Source organism: Sturnira hondurensis, unplaced genomic scaffold (assembly GCF_014824575.4).
Source record: "Sturnira hondurensis isolate 20B ecotype Veracruz unplaced genomic scaffold, ASM1482457v3 Scaffold0014302, whole genome shotgun sequence".
Lineage (NCBI taxonomy): Eukaryota > Metazoa > Chordata > Mammalia > Chiroptera > Phyllostomidae > Sturnira > Sturnira hondurensis.
Genome location: NW_028086933.1, coordinates 1,861,476 through 1,882,016, shown reverse-complemented (window position 1 = coordinate 1,882,016; position 20,541 = coordinate 1,861,476). Strand labels below are relative to the sequence as shown.

The 20,541-nt window shown below is 38.3% G+C and overlaps 1 protein-coding gene across 1 annotated transcript in view; it reads right to left on the bottom strand.

Moving 5' to 3' along the window:
• CTNNA3 (catenin alpha 3) overlaps positions 1–20,541 on the bottom strand; it is a 1,522,505-nt gene that overhangs the window by 22,986 nt on the left and 1,478,978 nt on the right. The window lies entirely within an intron of this gene.

The window sequence follows — 20,541 nt, the reverse complement described above, 5'->3', positions numbered from 1 at the left end:
TAAGTCAAATTGAATTGAACAACAGGACTGTGTGGATCAATCAACTGTGTGTATTGTTCGGGGAAAAATAAGTCAAATTGAATTGAACAACAGGACTGTGTGGATCAATCAGTGTATTTGAGCAGATATAAACTGATAAAATTAATAAGTAACAATATTCCAACCAAAAGAAAAGATATCCACTTCTAACATAATTTAATTTTAATTTAATGGAACTCAATATTTCCCTTAATGCACAAAGAACATTTCTAAATCTGTAAGAAGCAGGACCTTAAAAATTATTATTGTAACAACCCAGATGGATTTCACTATTAATCATGAAATGTACTTGCTCTTTGTACTTCCAAACCAGAAGAAATTTTTAAAGTCTTACTCATGATTACTTCATAATAACAAGGAATTGGGCAGCTAGTTAGTGAGAGGGAGTATATTATATAATGTCCAGCCCCACATTAGTCTAAAACATTCATAATCTACAGAGCATGGACACTTACAGCTCTCAGCTTCACCCAACATGTCAGAAAGCGAGCAAAACATATTATTTTGCAGAGTTTATTCTTGTGCTATTATTTATTAATTGTTGTACTATTTTCCATACAAACGTCTGTACATGTACGTTTGTGTGCCCTGTATTCACAGCCAACACACACCCTTGTGTGGTTCTGGACTTTGTTAGGCAATTTACACCACCCCTCTTACAACATATCACTGAGAAGAGACTAGATAAAGCTTGGCACAAATGGAAGAGTAGTGAGGTATTTATTCAGAAGACATGTGAGTTCATTTTATTTTGAGACCTGGGTTGTACCCACATGGGTTTTTTTCTTAAGAAAAAGTGGAATTTAGATGCTTAGGTTTCTATCACTGCAGTGCAACAAAATTTATCTGATATAAGAATCTGAGTCTAGGTATTTCAATCTCATATATGGCAAAATACTGGCATTGCCAGATTCCTCATCAAATTTTGGGATTATAGACTATTCATAAATCAATTTGTGGAACTTAGAATGCTTTTCGTAAAAGAAATCAATATTATACATGACAGTATGCTTTTTCAGACTGTCTATGAAATCTTTGTTGCTTAGCTCATGTTATTTATGAAGTTTTTAAGTTATGGTTATCTTAAATCCTAAAATAATAATTTGCATTTACTGATTCATTATGATACTACATTTTTTATATACAGTACCACATCTATTCCTGCAAATAAACCAAATAAATCCTATCGGATCTACGAAATCAAACTTCTGATTTTATAGACTAGGAAAGGATGTTAATTATTTTTCCAAAGACCACAAAACCTAGTCAAGATTTATGGCTCATGTGTACATAATTTAAATACACAGTAAACACTGCTGACATGTGCTAAGCAGTATTAAAGAGCTTCACATATTTAAATCATTTAACTGTCACTGTGTACGCTCCACTTTGTATCAATATCTTTATGAAGCTTATTCTAACCTCACCCTCCCAAACATGACTGTGAATTGCTCCATCTGCTTGAACCCTAATCCAACACACAGCCCTGGAATGTTTTAAGACTTAACAGTGGGGAGAATGTAAAGGGGTATAAATCACATTTTGGAAGGGCTCAACCATTTATCGATGGCTTGTTTCAAAAACAGGTGTTTCTGGACCACTCCACTTTAACCTGGAATGTTTATTTCCTATAAATTCCTGCCTCAGAACTTCCATCATCTCTTTCGCTTTATTTTGTTTGATTAGATAGTACAGAAAGAAAGCCATGTTGGCAATAGGTGGGTTTTTGAAGGTGTCAAAAGGGTAGATTTTACTCATCTGGTAAATTTCCATTAAAGTAAGATCATTAAGATACAGTTTAGGGCAGGGCACAGGGCAGGCAGAGATACACTAGAGCCTGGGGATCAGTGCAAGGAGGTAGCCACTGGCAGGGAGTTGAAACACGGAGAAGTATCCACATAAATTTATTTTTTATTTTCTCTTTCCTTTCTCCTTACCACTATGCCTTCTGATCTGAACTTTTTAGAAGGTCAAGTGAGTAAGAACTGAATAAAATATGTAGAACAAAGAAATTGTATATCACTGAATTAAAATAAGTTATTCATTTACATAAAGAATATTTATTTAGGTTTGAGAGACCCTGAAATATACTGGTTAAGCATTCAAGCTTCGGAGTAAAAAAGCCCAGATTGGAATCTTGATTGTACCACGTGCTAACTGTGCCACCTCTTGGGCCAGTGACTTAAGCTTTGCCTCAGGTTTTCATTTGCAACGTGGTGATAATAATAACAAAGATCTCATAAAATTATTCTAAAGATTAAACAAAATAACACATATAGAAAATTTAACATATTCAGTAGTATATAACAAGTCCCTGTAAGAGTGAACTAACTGTGGGTTTTTTTTTTGGTGATAATGTTGTCATTTTTATATATGCATTGTATTCTAGATGCCGCAGTTAGAGTTTAACACAGAGATCTTTATGAAGCAAAACTGCACACATACTCACAAATACCACTGATGGGATAGCTTCAGGAGAAATTCTGTCGTATTCTAAAACAATGCTGGAAAACCAAACATCCAAATGACCTTACTTCCCACCCACTTGCTACATGCAGCTAGTGGGGTGAAAGTCTAGTGGGGTGAAAGTCGGGGTGGCAAAGTCCACCTTTCTGTCGGGATTTCCATTTACACTGGCTCACGGTTCCACAGACATGAATAGTATGGAAACCCTGGAGAGCGAAGGCATCATGGATAGTTTCCTACTTTATGATTCAATTTGTTTATAGAACAGGGTCCTCTCTATAAAGCATATGGGTGAACTTTGAATCAGAAAAACCTGAGTTCTCCCCTCTGGCTTCACCTGACAATAGGTATGTGAACAGTGATGAATTATTGAACTTCTAAGATACAGTCCCATCATTTGTAAAATGAAGGTAATGCTTACACACTAGGCAGATAATGATGAAAGGAGATGATGTATACAAAACAGCACCTTAAATAACAAGTTACCTATTTTTATTATATCTGGACTTTAAATGAGAAACTCACAGATTTACCTATTGGGAACTGCTCTGCCTGGGTTCAGGAGCTGTAACTCCCCCATGGTTAAGGCTGAGTGAGCCACTAAGGAGACAAAGCTTATCTTCCTGGCGGGAGCACTGCTTCTGCTTCATCCCCCACCCACAATGTTTGGTCAGTTACTCAGTAACGGGTAGGACCCCTCAGAGGACAGGCAACCTAAGCCAGACATGATCACTTGGGAGGCCCTCAGGGAAGGACTCAGGGGGCTGCAGCAAAGAAGGAGTGATGGACCCTCACCCCCCATTCCCACCCCCCATCCCCAGCTATTCCTGAGTCCCCATGTCCTCAGGGTGAAGTGCTTCCTGGCTCTAATCCACTTAGGCCTAAAAACCTATGACTGGGAAGGTGGTGCCAGTTCTTTGCAGGCTAGTGCAGGTTCTGGGTGATCAGGCCTAAGAAAGAATATGTAAAATCCTGTGAAATCTGCTTTGTTTAGAATGCTCTCATTTAAATGATAAGGGTCCCAGCAAGAAGTTTGTTCCTCAACGTTTTATGGCTCTTTAGCTATCTGACCCCGACTGAGAATAAGCCCTCATAGTTCTTTGAATGCTATCTATTGTTTGATCCTTACCTGTATTCTTGTGCAATCAAACCCAATACAAGCCCATTGAGGAAAAGGCTCTTGGTCTCTCTCCTATGGGAGACTGACCACTTTTCCTCCCCAAGCAGAACATGTCTTGGCAGTATTATTTTCATCCATGGCAGATGCGGGGTCTTGCTGGCAAAGTTACCCCCAAATTTACCTTTTTTAAAAAATATTTTTGTATGTATGTACAAATGTGTGTATTTTTATACTCAGGCAAAAGCCCTTGGTGTTTGTCCTCAGAAATCATTAATAAAACCTCATCCCTTTTACTTGAAAAGCCTTTTAAAGTACGAAAGTTTGGCAAGAGCAGGTTCTTAAGTTTGCTCTTATGAATTACTAGAGGGCCATCATTCTTAGTCTTCAAATCGCTTTTCCCAGGAGAGACCACCAACGGCCCACATATTTACACTAACCCGTCTGAAGAGGAAACGAGCCGGGGTTGCTCTGGAGCTTCATTCCTCACCTTTCCCTTTCTTTTCAGCTCACTCCCAGGCATTTAGTGCCATTAGGCAAAATTATACCATCCATGGCATTTCACCTGGCATGGCTCGTGGTCCCAGGTGGAGAAGCAGATGTATAATGAACCGATTTGAAAATGCTACATTAGAGAAAAAGCCCTACACACAAAATTAGTGAGACAATGCCGAGGATTGCACTTCCTTCTGTTCCGTTATAATTTATCACCCAGAAAAAGGCATTGCCAGGTAAACTGTGGAGGGGGACAATTAAAAGGGAACATGTTGGGGTAAAGCAGAGGAGGAGGTCTGCAGCAGCATCCTCCGGATATTGTGCAGGGAGACAGAATGCAAACTAAGGCGTTCAGCTCATCTGTCCATGCATATTAAGTCATTCAGCCAGTGTGTGAAATGGTTCAGGTTGTCCCAGGGATATAGCCAAGAAATTAAACATTGACTCGGCAAGAGCTCAGATGAGAGCTCTAATTAAATGAAATGGTACAAAGTGGGGGCTTCTTTCATAGACTCCAGTAACTGCTTAAAACACAACAGAGTTCAAATAAAGGTCAAAAGGTGTAGTAATAGCCAAGAAGATACATGCAGTGAGGCATAGGGAAGACATGAACATAAACATGATCAAAAGTTCAAAGGCTATCACTAGCCGAATGCTGACTGGATATTGTCATCACCATAATTAATCAGGAAGGCCTTTTCAGTAAAGTCTGAGCCTGACACAGGCAACAGCATCTTAGTTTTACTTCTACTTCAATGACTGGCTACGTGCAGAAATGCTTGGGATAATTCCCATTCCTTGAAATAACATGACTAAGAGCTCATGGAGAATAGGTGGAATATTTGAGCTCTATAAACACTGTATTTTAAGTCTCCCCTCAGACAAGAGTGAGTCTGAAGGACAATGAGGAGGACACTAATGTACTCAGGGTTGGCTATTTCAGAATGCAATGCTGGAGATATGGGATGGCTCGTATTTTAAAAGGCAGACAGATAAAGAAGGACTCTGATAAGCCACTGTCACTAAATGTGTGGGTGGCACAGCCCATTTTTGATAAGAGGGAGCTGGACAGTGTAGGTGGAGAAGGAGGAAAAAGAGACAGAACTCCTTCCTTGTTGTTAACTTCCCAGAGCCTTAGTTTCTCATTTATAAAATGAAGATAATCGTGGGACTTACCTCTGAGCATTGTTGTGAATATAATTAATATAATATAATAATATATGTAAGGGATTTAAAATGATACCCGGTCATCAAGAGCTCAATAAAAGTTAGTTCTATTATTGTTATCATTAACCTTATTATAACTGTCACAGAAGTAAAGAGTAAGAAAATTGTTCTAAAAAAATGTCCCAATTGCTTGAAGTGTGAGGTATGGGCCATGAATCTGCTCCATTTCCCATTATTGCAAAAGCTTCTGTGCCCCTCTGCTGGGGGATTTAGCATTATGTGTATTCGTTTTGGAATCAGAGAACCGTGTTTAAGGCCTTGCCCTACCTCTTAATAGCTTTGTGATCTTGGAGAAGTTGCTCAGCCTCTTTCAGTTTCAGTTTCCATATCTATAAAACAGTACTAATAGTCTTTCATACATTTTTTGGTAGGATTTGTGAAAGCAAATGCATTTAAAATATTTAGGACAGTGCTGAGCACTAATAAGCACTCAATTTTATGTAATATATACAAAAAGACATATGCATATATCACATATATGGTCTACACATATAAACTACACTTATGTGTGTGCACACACACATATGAACACAAATACCACCCATTAGTCTTTAAATTCTAAATACCATCACAGAAGTTTTTAGCCAGGTGAAACCTAGCCATTACATTCATTCTTGCAGTCTCTCAGTCTCTGTTTCTGTCTCATTCACACACACACACACACACACACACACACTCCCCAGGCAACATGTTTATGAGTCTATACTTATACTGTTATTTAATTCAGACAAGCCTTTCCTGAGTTAGTATTAAAAAGTTTACCTTGAATTTTAGGAAAATTTATATTTTCAGTTTGGTTTCATAGTCCTTTTCTCCTCTCCAGCTAAGAAAATTCTTCCAATTCTTTGTTAGTTTTTATTATTTAGCTCAAATTGTCTTTTAAATTCTTTAGATGATTTAAATCACAGTACTTGCTTTGCCGCAGATCTTCGGCATCTATTTCCCCCAACATGTACTTGTTCATTAATTCTGCACTGCTCTTAAACATGTCTGTAACATACTGACCTGTCTTACTGTCCCCAACATATTAAAATCCCATGCTATTGGAAATGCTAACATTGCCCGATGAGTCCCCTGTATTTTGGGGTAGCTGAAGTTCTACCCTATACTGCAATTCAATAACTGAACATGTGACATTTGTATAAAGACTCTAAAGTTAAATAACAATATCTGTATGTCTGATTTTTTTGAAAATCTAAGGCCTCATGTCTCCGTCAGCATTGGCAACAAGTTAAGTCCAAGTATCTATCTGAAGATCTTTTACTTTGTGCTGGAAACACTTAAGGATGGTCTAAGACTGACTCTGCGCATGTCCTCCATTACTCATCAGCCACGTGTGGCCCAAACTCTAACCTTGGTTCAGAAGCAAAGATGATTACTCTTCCTCAAAGCCAATGTCAAGTGCTGCCACTAAAACAGAGATGGGCAATAAACCATTTTATGATACACAGAGGAATTATCCCACTAAAAGGGCACTTTTTCTAGGCTTCTTTCTTTAAACTTAATTTGAAATAAATTTTTATAACCATGAGATGAAACATATCAATGAATAATATTACTTCATGATACTTATCATCATCCAAAATTAACTACTATTCTGACTACTACTGTACTATTGCTGCTAGTGAATATTTCATGAACGTCTACTATATGCTAGACACCTGAGGCTAGACTAAAAATGATTATCTTTGCACACCTCACATGCAGTGGCTTTTACCCTATCAGAAGGCATGATCAGCCAGGGAGTAACACCATGCTGGTACAGAGATGATGGAGGCCCTATAGTATGATGACAGAAAGCACATAAACCCTAGTTCTGAGTAACAACATAGAGACTAGCACCCTACCAGCCTGTATCCAACTTAAATGTGAGCAAAAGGTTAGATTTCATTCTTATAAGTCATTAAGAATTGGGAACTGTTTATTATGACAGCAGAACTTGATCTAATTTGACTAATTTGGTGTTGTTGACTAAAAAACTTCCTTAATTTTTTCAACAGTGGTTGTTCTTTTTCATGTTATGTGATGGAGAAACTGAGGCTAGACCAAAGACGATTTATCATTGTACAGAAGAGGAGTATTTTTTACTCTGTACCTGATTAAAATATAAGTAATACTACTAGAACTTTCATGGGAAAATGCCAGTTTTGTCATTAGCAATAAGAATAATACCATGTGCACAATAACCCAGAGAAGCTGCTCAATGCTTTCAGTGGAAGACTGACACTAAAGGGTACGCTTGCCTTCTGAAAAAACACAGAACTCAGTTATCCAACTCAGCCATGAATTGCCTCTGACCCATGGCTTGGCCAAAAACTTTCTTGAGACACCTAGTACTGCAGAGATGATTTAATGCGCTTGTGCCCTGTGGGCCGTCAGAGTGCTATTTTTTGATCAGCTACATCATCAGAAAGCAACATTTTTTGACCATATTATCACAACTCCTTGCTGAAAAGGCTTCAGTAAATTGAGATTTAATGCTGTAACCAGCTTTTATTGAGGGTCGGTGTAAGAAATGTCCACTTGAACATTTATGTCTTCCATAGATCCCTAGGTTAGGACATCATTCATTGTATTACCAATTGTTACACAAGCAATGACCACACACAATAAACGTTTCTATAAATTTAAAGGCTGATGAACATTTTTTCTCTCTAGATAATGTCTATGCTGTCTATAATCAAGCTATGAAAACTAAATAATATAATTACTCATTAATTTTCAGTTGAATATAACTAGAGTAACTGATCTACCCAAAAGGTTGATAATACCCAATTCTTTTCTTTATTTAAAAAAATCTTTAGCATCTGTTTTTATTTTTAGTCTCTGTTTTATATTGTTCTTGACTAATAAAACTGCTATAATTTTTATAAGAATAAAAATACAAATTCCATTTATAAATTAACATTTGTTATGATTATTTATTTTTGCTTGTCTTTTCTTTCTAAATAAATTTTTCAAGAAATTCAGTTAGACCTTTCAGTAAACCAGGCCCTCGTTTACTCGTCCCTGTGCTGTTGTTTCAGGGCAGCAAAATGAGAACAAATCCATGTCAGAGTGGGATGACACAATGAGCTCTGAGACGAGAGCCTGGATCCACATTTTCACTCCATCACTTACTAACCGTATGGCATTTGGCAAGTCATGGCCATTTATTACCTTGCTTTTCTTGTCAACGAAATACCCCCACTTTACCTGTAGCATTGTTGAGAGGATAAAATAATACATATAAATATTTCGGTATAAGTGGAGGGTTCACCAAATGCAGAGATTTCTAGCATCACCTCTTTCTCATCCAGAGAGGAAGTGGCAATAAAGACACAATGATGTTTCATTTATCTCTTCACTAGGTGCCTTCAAAGAGAGCCTAAAAATGTGTGCATATAATTTTCTGAATGTCTGTTCTCGGGAGAGGTGCAGAGACAGGGAAAGAATGCAGTGTGGGTGAGAGTAGAGATAAATAACAACACTATTCATTTCAGCCAGAGAGCAGTTCTGGCCTGATTTCATAGGGTCTGTGAAACTGTGCGGCAGAGTGGGTTCCACCTTGAGGCAAGGAGTCTGGCCTTTTGTATCCCCCTCCCAGCCACTGACTACAGGCTTCTGGGGCAGGACAGTGGTACATAACCACCGAAACAGGGTGATTCTTATCTGGCTGAGGGCAATTATCCAGACAAGGGAGTAGCTGTGAGAGGTCAGCAGCCAACACTTGCAAGAACTACCAGGTGAGAGAATCCGGCAGGAGTAGCAACATCCATAACAGCATTATTAGATTTCCCTTAATTTGTATCCTCCCATAGGCCAATAGTTCTCATCCAGAGGAAATTTTGCATTTGGCAGTGCCAGGGGAAGTCTCTAAGTATCGCCACAGAGTGGCGGTGGGGGGTGCTAGCACCTGGAGGGTAGTCTGGGGATACTGCTAATCATTGCACCTTGCATACAACAGGCCCCCTTTTCCAATAATTATCCATCCCCAAATCCCCAATGCCAGCAATGACAAGGGTGAGAAACCTTGGGATAAACAAATATATAAAAGCCAATGTTTTACTATTCATGACAGAAGTTGTTGATTTTCTAATATTATCATTCAGACTTTACCAATCAAAAGAAGAAAATGCGGGATTGCCCTGATTTTGCTTGAGGAAAACAGACACGCACCACGAACACACCCTCACGGGAACTTTTATCTTGTGAATACAACCAGCACTACTTCCTAATCTACAGCAACAAACAAATTCGGCATGTGCCATGGACTGAAATGGCTACTTTGGCAAATGCCATCCCTAACGTCTCGTGTTTTTTTCCACAACCGCTTTCAGTTCTGGCTCCATCCACACTCTCGTGGGTTTTGATGCCAGCACTTTGCGCTTCTAGAATCTTTAAGTCCTTGATTTTTATTTCCTTTCCCTTTTCTTCAGTGCTTTTTCTCCCCGGCTTCCAACTGCACTCATAAACCTCAGGGCGTTTGCATCCAGTCCTGCTCTTTCCCTTCAGCTGCACTTTGCCTAATGGGGACTCTGGCACAGCCCGCAGCTGTGGGGTCCGTCTGCTCACTTCCACAGCCTCTCCTCCGACCTCTCGACATTCTGTGGTTCAGACTGTCTCGTGCGTGATAGAAATCATTAATGCTCTTTCTTCTTCTTTTTCAGGATTGATTCAAATTAAGCTACTTTTTTTTTCAAATAGAAATAGGCTTTTCCACTGAGTCTTACATTCTTCCAATGTTTTCATTTTTAATAATAAAAATATTGGACATACAAACAAGAATATGGCAGTTATTATTATACAGAGTTAATTTAATAGTAGAGACTCTCACATCACAATCATGTTTCCCTCACCCCACCTGCTTCTTTCCTTACCAGCCTTTGTGAGTGTGTGTCTGTGCTTCATCTAGATGTTTTCTCCTCTCCATCTCTTAATTGCACAGAGGATCTAATGTCACAAAGCTTATCACTTATCACTGCTGCTCTGTGACAGACACCAAAACAGTCTCAGCAAGGCCGTGTCAAATCAATCCTTTAATCATGAACAATAGCATATACCATTTTGATATACAGGTCTCACTTTCCTCTACCTCAAAAATTAAGAGGTAATTCCTAAAGCCTCTGATCTCGCTCTGGCTGATGTACATTGTTTAAGCAAAATTCTAGAAGTATCTTTTTAAAACAAATCGAGACAAGACTATTTGTTACTTCACATTGTAATGTGTCACTTAGGGCAGACATGAAAATTTTGGAAAGCCACTGTGAAGGGCAAGAGACAGCCAAAGGGATGAGATCACAGATTCTGGACAGATGGTTGAATAGGAAGCACCCGAATGCTGCCTCCACCCCTGGCCCCAATTGTACTGACGGAATTTGTCTGACATAACTATATAGGAACTCTGGAGCCCATTAAAGATGCTCAGCTCACAGAGGAAGAAGGCTTAGAAGGTACATTATGGTTGATTTATATCAAAATCAGCTCTTTGCATGATACCAGCTATCCATCGGAAACTCAGTTACTTGTCAGGCAGCCATGCATGTGTTCCTGACGCAGTGTGCACACAATGTGTAAGAGCCGGGATGAGTAAGAGGACTCTGCCCTCCAGATATCGGGGCTCTGCACCCCGATCACTGGCTGCTCTTTTTCATCACAGAGATGCAGACAAATAGGCAGGGGCCATTGCTGTTAAATCTACCCTTACTGTTACAAGCCCTTCCCAATCTGGATAAAATGGCTTCCAGGGGGATTTAAAGGTTCAGCATTTCCCTCTTTCTCCCCCTTTTGAAGCCAGACATTAAAGACTAGGAAGCTCTTTTTTAAAAATATATTTTATTGATTATGCCATTACAGTTGTCCCATTCCCCCCCTTCATTCCTCTCCACCCTTCACATCCCCTCCCCCACCATTCCCCCCCTTTTAGTTCATGTCCATGTGTCACAAGTTCTTTAGATTCTGTATTTCCCATAGTATTCCTGCTCTACCCCGTCTATTTTCTACCTACCGTCTATGCTACTTATTCTCTGTACCTTCTCCCCCCTTCTCCTCCTCCCACTCCCCTGTGGCTAACCCTCCATGTGATCTCCATTTCTATGGTTCTGCTCCTGATCTAGCTGTCCTCTTAGTTTGCTTTTGTTTTAGGTGTGGTTGTTAATAACTGAGTTTGCTGTCCCTTTGCTGTTCATATTTTTATCTTCTTTTTCTTAGATAAGTCCCTTTAACATTTCATACAATAAGGGCTTGGTGATGATGAACTCCTTGAATTTGACCTCGCCTGAGAAGCACTGTATCTGTCCTTCCATTCTAAATGAAAGCTTTGCTGGATAGATAAATAAGAACACTATTCATTTCAGCCAGAGAGCAGTTCTGGCCTGATTTCATAGGGTCTGTGAAACTACACAGCAGAGTGGGTTCCACCTTGAGGCAAGGAGTCTGGCCTTTTGTATCCCCCTCCCAGCCACTGGCTACAGGCTTCTGGGGCACAACAGTGGTACATAACCACCCAAATCTAGGGTGTAGGTCTTTGGATTTCATGACTTGAAATACTTCTTTCCAGCCCCTTCTTGCCTGTAAGGTCTCTTTTGAGAAATCCGCTGACAGTCTGATGGAAACTCCTTTGTAGGTGACTGTCCCCTTATCTCTTGCTGCTTCTAGGATTCCCTCCTTCATTTTTATCTTGGGTAATGTAATTATGATGTGCCTTGGTGTGTTCATCCTTGGGTCCACCTTCTTTGGGACTCTCTGAGCTTCCTGGATTTCCTGGAAGTCTATTTCCTTTGCCAGATTGGGGAAGTTCTCCTTTAATATGTGTTCAGATAAGTTTTCCACTTGTGGCTGTTTCTCTTCCCCTTCTGGTACCCCTATAATTCGGATGTTGGAATGTTTAAAGATGTCCTGGAGGTTCCTGAGCCTCGCCTCATTTTTTTTGAATTCTTGTTTCTTCCTTCTTTTCTGTTTGGTCATTTTTTTCTTCCTTCTGGTCCACTCCCTTGATTTGAATCCCAGTTTCCTTTCCATCACTATTGGTTTCCTGTGCATTTGTTCCTCTAATTTGTGACTAAAATCAACAAGTTCTGTGAGCATCCTGATCACCAGTATTTTGAACTATGCATCTGATAGGTTGTCTATCTTTTGGTTGCTTACAAGTATAGGCTCTGGGAATTTGAGCTGTTCTTCTTGAGCCATAATGTTTTGGTCTGTTCATGCCTGTTATGTATGAGGGGCAGAGCCTTAGGTGTTCACCAGGGCAGGACAACACTGTTGCTGGGTTGTGACACTGTATGTGGGGGCAGAGTCAGAGAGGGGCAATGGCATCTGTTTTGCTCTCTCTCAGATTTCAGTCCCCTCTGCTGCTTCCTGCAAGCAAACCAGGCCCCTCTGGTGCTGGCTCCTGAGTGTGTGGGCCTGTGCACCCTCCAGGACCCTCTGGGTCTCTCCAACAAACTCCGTGAGCCTGGAAGCTTCTCCCAGCACCTCGACCCCGAAAGTTTTTCCAATTGGCGCTTTTTGCCTTTAACTCCCATTACTGGAGCCCTAGCCTGTGCGGTCTGTCTCACTGCTCACTCCTTTGCCTGGTTTATCTGAGCACAAATGTGTGACTATGGTCAGCCAGCCGCCTTGTGCCCTCATTGAGTCCGCCCATTGCCACCCCACACCTGGGGTCTGCCAACCACCATCTGAGTGCCCAGGTCGGCCCAGCCGCTTTTTTTCCCATGACCCCACTCTGCCAGCCACTGACTCCGCCTTTCTTACCAGTCTGGCTGAATGGTTCGTTGTTGTTGGACTTCCGTACAGTTCAATTTTCTGTGTTTTGGTTGCATTTTTGTTACTAAAACTTAGTTGTCTTTAAACTTAGTTGTGCGAGGAGGCACAGTGCTTCTACCTACGCCTCCATCTTGGCCCGAAGTCGGAAGTTCTTTAATAACCACATACAAAGAGGAAACTATAAAGTCATCGTGCATGCCCAAGGGAAGCTGCAGGCTTAGAAAAGATGTGAGGAAAATTTTGGGCTACACTTCAGGCTGATTCATGGCACAGAGGTAGCCTTAAACAATCAAAAAGTGAAACAAAACAAAATAAAACCCCACAAAAACAAAAAATAAGCAAACAGAAAACCCTAAGAAAGAAAAAATATCTGATTTTTAGAGTTAACATATTATTAGATTCAAATGTTCTGTTTTCAAGAAAAAAAAACACATAATATATAAAGAAAGAGGTATGTTCTATTCAAGAAAACCTAAAGAAACTGTCGATGATAAAGGCTTAATATCAATGTACAAGAAAAATACTTTAAGCCAACTATACTGAAGTTACTCAAAGTACTAAAAGAAGGCCCTAGCTGGATAGCTCAGTATGTTAGAGCATCATCCTAATACACCAAAATTGCAGGTTCAATTCTTGATCAGAGCACAAACAAGAAGCAACCAATTAATGAATGAATAGATGGAACAACAAATTAATATTTCCTCTCTCTTTCTTTTCTCCCTTTTTTCTTCCTCTAAAATCAATTAAAAATAAATTTAAAAAAAAACTGAAGGAATACATGATAGATGGACAAACAGAACTATCAATAAAGAGAAAGAAAACACAAAAAGAAACCAAAAGAAAATTCTGGAACTAAAAAGCATCATAACAAATGAAAAAAATCACTACAAGGATTCAAAGGCAGGTTAGAGTAAGCCAAAGAATAAGCAACCATGAAGAATGGACAAAGAAATGAACAAATCTGGGGACCAGGCAGAAAAAAAAATTGAAGAAAAGTGAATAGATTCTAAAGGAATGTGGGACACTTTTGAGTTTATCAACATACTTATTTTTAATAATCTGAGAGAGAGAAAAAGACAGAAAGCATATTTGAAGAAATTATGTCTAAAAACTTCCCAAGTTTTATGTAATACATGAATATAAACTTCCAAAAAGCTCAATGAACTCTAATTTGAATGAACTGAAAAAGACTCATACCAAGACACATTATGATCAAAATGTTGAAAGCAAACAACAAAAACATTATTTTGAAATCAACAAGAAAGTAGCAACTTTTCACTTACAAGAGCTCCTCAATAAGAAAATAAATATTTCTCATTAGAAACTTTGAAGGCCAGTGAAATGATATATTCAAGGTGCTAAAGAATTGTCAGTTGAGAATACTATACCCAGCAAAATGTCCTTTGAACGTGTAAAGAAAAAATTAAGACTTTTTCAGGTAAACAAAGGCTGAGCGAGTTTATTACCACTAGACTTGCCCTGCAAGAAATGCTAAAGGAAGTCCTGCAGGTTGAAGTGACCTTGAACTGGTGGTACATACATGTAATGGAGTGTCGCTTGGCCATAAAGCAGAATGGAATGTTACCCTAGGTGACAGCATAGATGGATCTACAGGGTGTTATATTAAGTGAAATAAGTCAGCTAGAGAAAGACAAATACCACATGATTTTACTTATATAGAGAATCTAAACAACAACATAAATGATCAAACTAAACTGAAACAGACGCAGGTACAGAGGACAGACCGATGGTTGGCAGAAGGGAGGGGTTTGGAAGACTGGGTGAAAAGGTGAAGGGATTATGACGTGCAAACACCTTGTTACAAAAGAGTCACGGGGAGGTGAAGTACAGCATGGGGAATGCAGTCAGTAATATTGTAATGACTCTGTCTGGTGCCCAATGGGTTCTGGAAATAAAGGGGGACACTCTGTAAAGTACGTGATTGTCCAGCCATTACAATGTACACCTGAAACTAACACAAAAACATATTGAATGTAAATTGTAATTGAAAAAGGAGATTAAAAACTTGAATCCATGGTGTCATCAGTTTATCTAGATACCATGAGAACTTAGCTACTTTACTACAAGGCATAAAAACAAGAAAGCAGCACTCCCATGGTTCTCTTGTTTTTAAAATACAGTATTGAATTACTAAGGTCCAACCAATTCCAATTGTCTCCTACCCAACATTAAACAAACACATAAACAACAGTCTGGTGTTACGTTTGTTAGTAAAGTATATTCTCTTTACTTTCTCTCCTGGTCTTTCTCTGCCTTTCTCTCCCTTACTTCATTTCTTTCACCGATCCCCAATCTATCTTATCTATCTCCCCTCCCCCCTTTAAATCTATAAATACTTCGGCTAATTTTCCAGTTCTTCTTTAGTTTCCATAATTTTCTCGATGACTACAAATGATTGCGGTAAGTTCAGAAAGCTCATTAACTAATTCCCTTAACGTCTTAACATGGCAAGCACATTAACCTACTAACTCATTCTGTATGAACGTGATTGCCTGAGTTCTGCAGGCCCCAGTGGCTCTTTTGGTCAACAGCTGCACTGTTGTTATTTCTTTTCATTCCTAATTGAATGCACACTGCCCCCTGACTTCTGCTAAAACTCAGTTGCAGTTGCTTGGCGAATTTTCAGTCTCACTGATATTTCCCCCCTGACTGATTAGTTTTATTTATTTATTCAATTTTTTAAATTGTGGCTTTGGCACACCTGCCTCAGGGTAAGAGACCACAGTTAAACAAATTAGAAGAAATACACAAAACATGGTGAATACATAATTAATCAGTTTTAAACAGTATAAAAATTGTTAGCCTAAAAGCAACACTTGAGGAAAGGGTAATTTTAAGAGTTTCTAAGCAATTAATTTTTTTATTTTCTTATCCTGAATTTTACTTTTTTTAAAATGCTGGCCTCTTTTTTTTAAAGATTTTTTAAATTTATTTATTTTTAGAGGGGAAAGGAAGGAGAGAGAGAAATATCAATGTATGGTTGCCTCTGGTGTGTCCCCTGCCGGGAACTGGCCTGCAACCCAGGCATGTGCCCTGACTGGGAATTGAACTGCAATTGTGTGGTTCACAGGCCCGGGCTCAATCCACTGAGCTACACCAGCCAGGGCCTGAATTTTACTTTTTCATACGTAGGTTAGAATACATAAGAACATTTTTTCATGGTGAGACACCTTCTACAAAGTGCAATAGCTTCTCCATTTGGCGCTGTGCATAAGGACTCTAGACAAACAATTGATAGAGTGTTTATGAGACTGCCCTTGGGTGACCACGTATGTTTTAATCTTCCTAGAGTTATATTTTTTAAATCGCTCATTAACAAGTCCAGGTAGCTGAAAAGTGATGTGCAACGGTGGACTTAATAAGATGGTTTCATCCTGTTTTATCATTTTTTCAATTAATTTTTATATAGTCCCTCTTTCTTTGACTAAGGCAGCCCCTGGAAGGCCGTGCTGGCTTCATGTCCATGTGAATACGGGGTAACCTGAAGCTGAGTCATGTTCCATACCAGCCATGCCTTGGCAGAACAATGTCTAACATATAGTGTATCTGATTGCTATCTTGAATCATTGCTGTTAACTTGGGTTATTTTCTTTTCTAAGAAATGGTGAAAAGTGATTGAATATATGGATATCTTCACTTTGCTCTTTTGTTAAAACAAAACTCTGGATACAGCACTCGCAATCTTAACAGAAAACTACTCTTCGTATTTGACCAAAATATGGGATATTTCAGCAAAAAATTCTCCTTCCTTTCAGCTACAAACTGTTGGAAAATTTAGTTTATTTCACCACCTTTTCTTTGTCATTGTATGATCAGTATTCAGCCCACTGTTTTAATTGTTGCTTATCCTATATTACTGATACTGCTTTGGAAAAGATACAAAGATCCAACATGCACTTTAAGGCTCAGCCAACTTGAAATTTCTGCATTATTTATAGACATTGGTGACGGTACCCTAAATCAATCAAAAATATTCAAGACTATATAGTCCAGTGGAAAATATGCATAGAAAGCAGATAATCACAATACATGTGAGTGCTGGTGTGGATTTGGTCATCAGAAGGATACAGTAGAAACTGCTAGTGGCTATCCAGTACCCACACTCTCTTTACAGAAACCAAACTGATTTAACTGGGGAAAGCAATGTGCCCAGATGAAAACACATACAAACAAGCGAAGTTTACACAGCACCCATTACAATGAAGTATAGCCATGTAATTAAGTTCTGGACAATACTATATTTTTAAAAAGCATTTTGAAGGGAGTTAAAAAGATGTAAGAAATGTTTGTTTCTGTTTCTCTGTCTGAAATATAAAAGCCATACCTAAAGCTGGAAAAGTCATATTTTGACTTGGTAGAATGAAATCCAGAAATCGGGGATAATAAAGCAGAAAGACAAAAGTTCCTGATTCCCTCATGGCTTTGTGAGGCTGCCATAACAGTCCTGGGTGGCCCATTCTCAGACTGTTTTTTTTTTAATGGAGACAGTAAACTCCCAATTTGTTTCAACTGCCACAACTGAGTCTGTATCAGAGACAGGAACATTCAAGTCACTTGTGTGTAGAATAAGTTTTCTGGACCTCTGTCTCAGTTATATTGTCTCATTCAACATAATCTCATTGCATGATCCCATCTATTTCTCCATCATACTTCTCGCCTGAGTTTCATAGCCGTTTACCCATTCTCCTAGACCTTTCTCTTTAGATGCCCCTTAGTCACTTAAATTTAACAGGCAAAACCTGAATGAATCACCTTATCCTTCCTAATCTGCTCTTTCTTCTACATACAGCTTTCACTTAATGATACAACTGTTGGGTAAGTTAAGAAATCTTAAAACTTTGGAATTAAATCACATTTTTTCTTCTTCAATCTTAACATTCAATAGCTCATTGGTTCTAATACATTCTACCTCAGGATTTTTTCTTGCATGGATACACTGCTCTCCATTCTCACTAATGTTGCCTTAATCTAGGTCCTCACTGTTAGTCCCTTAGACTAAAAAAAAAAATCCTAAACGGTCTCTATCTTCTAGTCCCTCCTTCATCCTGTCACACTATCACTATTTTGTCAAAAACCAGTTAAATTCCAAATATATGGATCTCTTTATGCCCATCTCAAACTTAATTTTATTTCACTTACTCTCCGTTGCCCACAGGGTCAGATTAAAATGTTACCAATGGCCTTGGCTGGTGTAGCTCAGTGGGTTGAGTGTGGGCCTGCAGACCACACAATCGCGTTTCGATTCCCAGTCAGGGCATATGCCTGGGTTGCAGGCTAGTTCCCGGCAGGGGACCCACGAGAGGCAACCATACACTCATATTTCTCTCCTTCTCTCCTTCCCTTCCTTTCTAAAGATAAATAAATAAAATCTTTAAAAAATAATTTTAAAAAAATGTTATCAATGGTTCTTTTGAAACAGCTCCAATTTCCTTTTCAGGTTCTCTTCTATTCTCTACCACCCAAAACAAACACCAACAGTACCGAGTGTGATCGTTTACAGTCCCATCAGTTTGCTATTTTTATAAAATTTCTTCTCTCATTTTTTAATTTTGTTTGTGCCATGTACCTTGAATCATTTTTCTCTCCCCCCCTCACAAATATACATTTGATTTTACATATTAATCAAGGTACAATTAGTCAAGCCAATCATGGTGATTTCTCTTGCCCACTTGCCATATCAGAGGAATTATTTCTTTAGCTCTTATTATGTTCTTTCGGGCATACTTATGTGCGTTCACTATATTGTTTTGGAGTCATTTTGTATATTTAGGCATATTATATGCACATATTTGAGCATCCTAGAAAAGGTTGTTTCATTCATCTTTTCATCCCTGGATGTTCTGCAATGCCTGCTACAGAAACCATACTCAACTCATGGTTGGGGTTTTGGACTAATCACACTTGACTTTCCCTGTAAGTAAAACATGAAATTTTAGGGTAAGAATGACTGGAAAATATTCCTTTCTGCTATAAATTCATCTTCTTTACACTAAATCCCACTACCCCAGACCCAGAATTCTCTGCACATTCACTCCAGAATCGTATTTTACTTTTTAACCAAATATATTTGCTACAAGTAATGTTTCATGAACCTGATTTTGAAATGAAGAATTTATTTAATGAACTTTGAATAATCTGTAGCTTTGAATCCAAATTTCTATAATGTTTAAGGGGTTTTCCTGCTTTAGAAACTTGCTTATTACTTTTCAGGAGACCTTATAGAGAAGATTATGACTTAGATAAGACCTTCTTAGTTTAAGGGGGAAAAAAAGAACAAGATGAGAATTCGGGATCATGAAGAGAGTAAAGAAAGCGTGCTTTGTCACATACAAATGGGATGTGTTTTAATAGCTTTCTGGGATCTATATGCAAGAGAGCGTATAACATCCAAGAGGGGGCATGCTCCCATTTTGGGATTTATTGTTTTCTAATGGAAAATTTTGGTGAAATGATGACAAATAGTTTTGAAATTGCAATGCTATTCTCTATTTTATAAAATGACTCAGCTTACATTATAAATCAAAAATTCTTAATGGCTCATGGCTAATCTTTCTGTAAAATATATAAAGTTTATAAATTTGAATCATCATACCAAACAAAAATGAATGCAAACTCAATTCATATATCTGATAGAAATTACACTTTGGGAGGACAATTAATAGTAACATATTTCAGCAGTAATGTATAGGCTGAACTTCTTTAAAGTTTTTTTGAAACCTTATTTTCAGGCAACATAAAAAAAGTAGCACACAATTTAAAGATAAAATTCATGTGGATTTATACCATGTGAAAATGGTGTGAGTGAGAAATTAAGAAAAGTAAACAAAAGGCAGACTTTGGCCTACAAATATTTTTTCAACACAAAGTATTATACTGTTGAGAAAGTGTAGAGTGAATGTCTAAAAATTCAGACTAAGATACAATATTTTTTAACTGCATGTGTAAGTATACACATACTATGTCTCTGTATGCTTGCCTATATACATGTATGTGTTTGTATATACACATTTCTGTGTGTATAGATTGTGACCATGTAAAATACATTTTTCCTTTGAAAAGTGACAGAACATCAATACTGTACAGGTTATGTTGGCTTGTAAGTTTGTTTTCTGTTTTTTGAAAAGTATCAAGGAAGCTAAATCTGTTACTTCTAATAATAACTACATATAATTTCCAAATTATTCACTTTTGATTTGTGGTCTTCACTTTCATCATAGATTCAAGGTTGTTCCCCTGAACAGGGAAGAAATAGGTCTTTGAAAGTAAACCCCAGTTCTGACATTTACTAGTATGACCTTGGGGAAGCTACTTAACCTTTATGAGTTTCACTTTTTTCAAGTGTTAAAGTAAGCAAAGCAAGGAAATAAACAATCTATGTGGCCTGCTATTATGAAGATTAAATGACATAAAATATAAAGCAGAAAATAAGG